The following is a 3,684-nucleotide window of genomic DNA, read 5'->3' as shown; positions in this document are numbered from 1 at the left end:
TTTGAGAACTTTGAGGTGGTGGGGGTAGACTTAAAGTTTTCTTTTAAATTCAGTTCAAGTTTAGCTTCTGCCTTCTCATGGTTCCAAAGTGTACCATAAAGAGAGGAGATGTTAAAGTTCTTTAAGGTCTGGGTGGTTCTTAAGGGGTTAGTGACAGATTTCCATTTAGTAGGCAGTGAGTCAATGAATTTGTTAACTTGTTCAAAATCAGTATATGTGATTTTTAAAGTAAGCAGGTAAGCAACTAAGGAGTTAAACCTAATGAAGGTTTGCTTAAGGGTCTCATTCTTATAGGCAAAGAACATTTCATACTCTCTTTTCAAAGCAATAATCTTGTTCTGCCTAACCTCATCCATGCCTTCATAAGTGACATCTAGATAGTCTAACATAAGCTTAGCATTCAGCTTTTCCTTAATCAGTTTGAACAGGTGGTTAGGTAAAGTTATAGCTAACAGAGTTCTGATCTTAGGGTCAAGTCCAACACGACGTTTGTCCTCAGTATTCCATCTGGCTGGAGTGGGAATAACCTCTCTGCCAGGAACGGCAGGAGTGTCAGCAGTAGCTGGGATGCTATCAATAGTCTCAGTTGGGACAATTGGACCATCTGTGGTAATACCAGGCATAAGTGGGTCAATAGACTCTACGTGAAGCATGAACCTTACCTTCCAAGTTTCATACTCATCTTCATCAAATTTGGGTGGTCTATTGGATGAGCCATTTTCAAGGTAAGCTGGATTTGAGTATGCAGCCATGAGAGAATTCAGATCCAAGATATTAAATTATCAAGACTGAAGCTCTGATACCAATTGTTGGTCCCTTGATTAACAACAGGAGTATTGTAGAGGGGGTGAATACAATTTCTTTTAATTAACTAACCAATTAAACACAATTTAGTATTCAAGCATGTAATGTAAATAGAGTCAAAGGTAATTTTTCAACTGTTATTCTTTATTGATTAAATCACAAAGAATTACAACTATCCTTGGTGGAATGAGAGTTGGTTGATATAGATTTACCTAAGTATAGCTATGAGGATAAACTTAAAGCTATTACACGTTTTGGACTCTAAAAAAATAAACCCACACTACTAGTTGTTACAATAGTAGATACAACAATTTATAGTATTCCTATTGACCGTGTAATGGTTCTATTGTCCACTGGTACATAGGATGTCTGTATTTGTGGGGACAACTGCATCAGAGAGCATGCTCTCCTCTTTTCTCTTTGGTAGCTATTTGCAGGAACACCCCAATTTGGTTTGGCACCACTATTTGTTTAAACAAATAGAATGTTGTGTTCTCTAGGCATTGTCAAAGTATAGCACATGTCTGCACATGCGTTAAACTTCCGCATTCCCACGTGGTCTTGTAAGGTCACTTGTCAGCCGCCGACGCGTGTCCTTTCCTGTTCAGCTTTGTCTTTGACTTCTGTTGAATAGTAAAATTGATGTAGACCACTCAGGAAACCACCATGCTTATAATGGAGCATGTCTATCTTGTGTTGTATGCTGCTTACCAGGTTTACTGGTTCTTCTTATGCTGAGTCACTTGATATTTTTGAATTACTGAGTACTCATCCTGTGCTGATTCGAAGAATACACTCTACCTTGTGCTGGTAGACTAGGTAGCATACTGAACACTGGACACAGCAATCTTTGCTGTATGATAATGCTAAATACGAACATATATTTCATAGCATTATTCCTCAAGAAAGACAAGCTTTTAGTTGCAATTTTTCTATTTACAAGTGATATTCGTTTAAATAATAAAAGGTGAAGACAAAAGACAGATTCGACGAATTGAAGACGCAAATGACCAAAAAGCTCAAAAGTACAAAATACAATCAAAGAGGTTCCAATTATTGATAAGAAACGTCTCAGAATCACAACCCGGACATAATCTGTCCTTCACATAAGACATTGTGGGTAGCCCAGACACCAAACTTTTACTGGATAACTTATGAATATCTTTGAAGTTGAGATGTGAGAGTCTCTTGTGCCATAACCACTTTAGGTTGTCTGCTGTCTTTGAATAAAAACAAGTATCAGTTGTTGTGATAACTGTGTTCATGTCAATTTGATACATGTTCTCATGTCTTTTTGCTGTTAGCAGTGGCTTCCCTGTCTTATCAAAAATAGTGCCAATCTTTCTTCTGAACTGCACTATCATACCTTTGCTTATCAGTTGGCTTATGCTAAGTAGATTATTTTTAAGCCCAACGACATATGCTACATTTGAAAATGTAACATTCCCATTTGTTAAAGTACCAAAACCCTTTGTGTAACCCAACGAATTATCTCCATATGATACAACTGGACCATCCTTTTCTTGATAGTCCATCAGCAGGGACTTACATCCGGTCATATGTCTCGAGCAACCACTATCGAGATACCATATTTGCTTGTTTTGAATGCCCTTATACAACATTTCAGATTTCCATTGAGGTGAATCCTTTTTCCGATCAGCTTCTCTCATATCAGCCAAAAACATACTACCATTATCTTCCTCATCAGACTCCTCGACCTCCTTGGCCATCAAACACAGCTTTTTACCAGAAGCATAACCAGCATCATCATCATCAATATCACTATCAGAAGATGAAGAAGAGCTGGATTCATCCCAATTATGATGCTCAGCAACTAGAACCTTTTCTGGCTTCTTTCCCTTCTTATCAGCCTTTGCACATTCCTTCATCTGAGCCTTCATAGCTTTGTACTTGTTCTTGTACTTATCAGCTTTTGAGAAGGAGTTAGCATGTGATGTTGAAGGTTTCCTGGACATGCATTCAGCAGCAAAATGTCCAACCTTCCCACAATTGTAACACTCATATTTAGGACCCTTGATTGATTTCCTGATATACCTAGCACTTGGTTTCTTACTCCCTTTGTATGGCTTGCTAGTTCTATTACGATTGAACCTTTTGAACTGCCTAGCCAGCAAAGCCATACCTTCAGCAAACCCTTCCACATCATCTTCATCATCACTGCTTTCTTCAGACCCAGTACCACTATCCACATCATCTTCAGCTGACTCATCTTCTGCCATCAACTTTTGAACCAGTAAAGATTTTTGAGCATTCTTTTTAGCAGCAGCAATAAGAGCAGTATCATCAGTTTTTGAGAACTTTGAGGTGGTGGGGGTAGACTTAAAGTTTTCTTTTAAATTCAGTTCAAGTTTAGCTTCTGCCTTCTCATGGTTCCAAAGTGTACCATAAAGAGAGGAGATGTTAAAGTTCTTTAAGGTCTGGGTGGTTCTTAAGGGGTTAGTGACAGATTTCCATTTAGTAGGCAGTGAGTCAATGAATTTGTTTACTTGTTCAAAATCAGTATATGTGATTTTTAAAGTAAGCAGGTAAGCAACTAAGGAGTTAAACCTAATGAAGGTTTGCTTAAGGGTCTTATTCTTATAGGCAAAGAACATTTCATACTCTCTTTTCAAAGCAATAATCTTGTTCTGCCTAACCTCATCCATGCCTTCATAAGTGACATCTAGATAGTCTAACATAAGCTTAGCATTCAGATTTTCCTTAATCAGTTTGAACAGGTGGTTAGGTAAAGTTATAGCTAACAGAGTTCTGATCATAAGGTCAAGTCCAACACGACGTTTGTCCTCAGTATTCCATCTGGCTGGAGTGGGAATAACCTCTCTGCCAGGAACGGCAGGAGTGTCAGCAGTAGCAGGGATG

This window comes from Rutidosis leptorrhynchoides, chromosome 3, assembly GCF_046630445.1.
Source record: "Rutidosis leptorrhynchoides isolate AG116_Rl617_1_P2 chromosome 3, CSIRO_AGI_Rlap_v1, whole genome shotgun sequence".
NCBI classification, from domain to species: domain Eukaryota; kingdom Viridiplantae; phylum Streptophyta; class Magnoliopsida; order Asterales; family Asteraceae; genus Rutidosis; species Rutidosis leptorrhynchoides.
The sequence above is the reverse complement of the archived record's forward strand: the minus strand, read 5'-3'. Positions refer to the sequence as shown.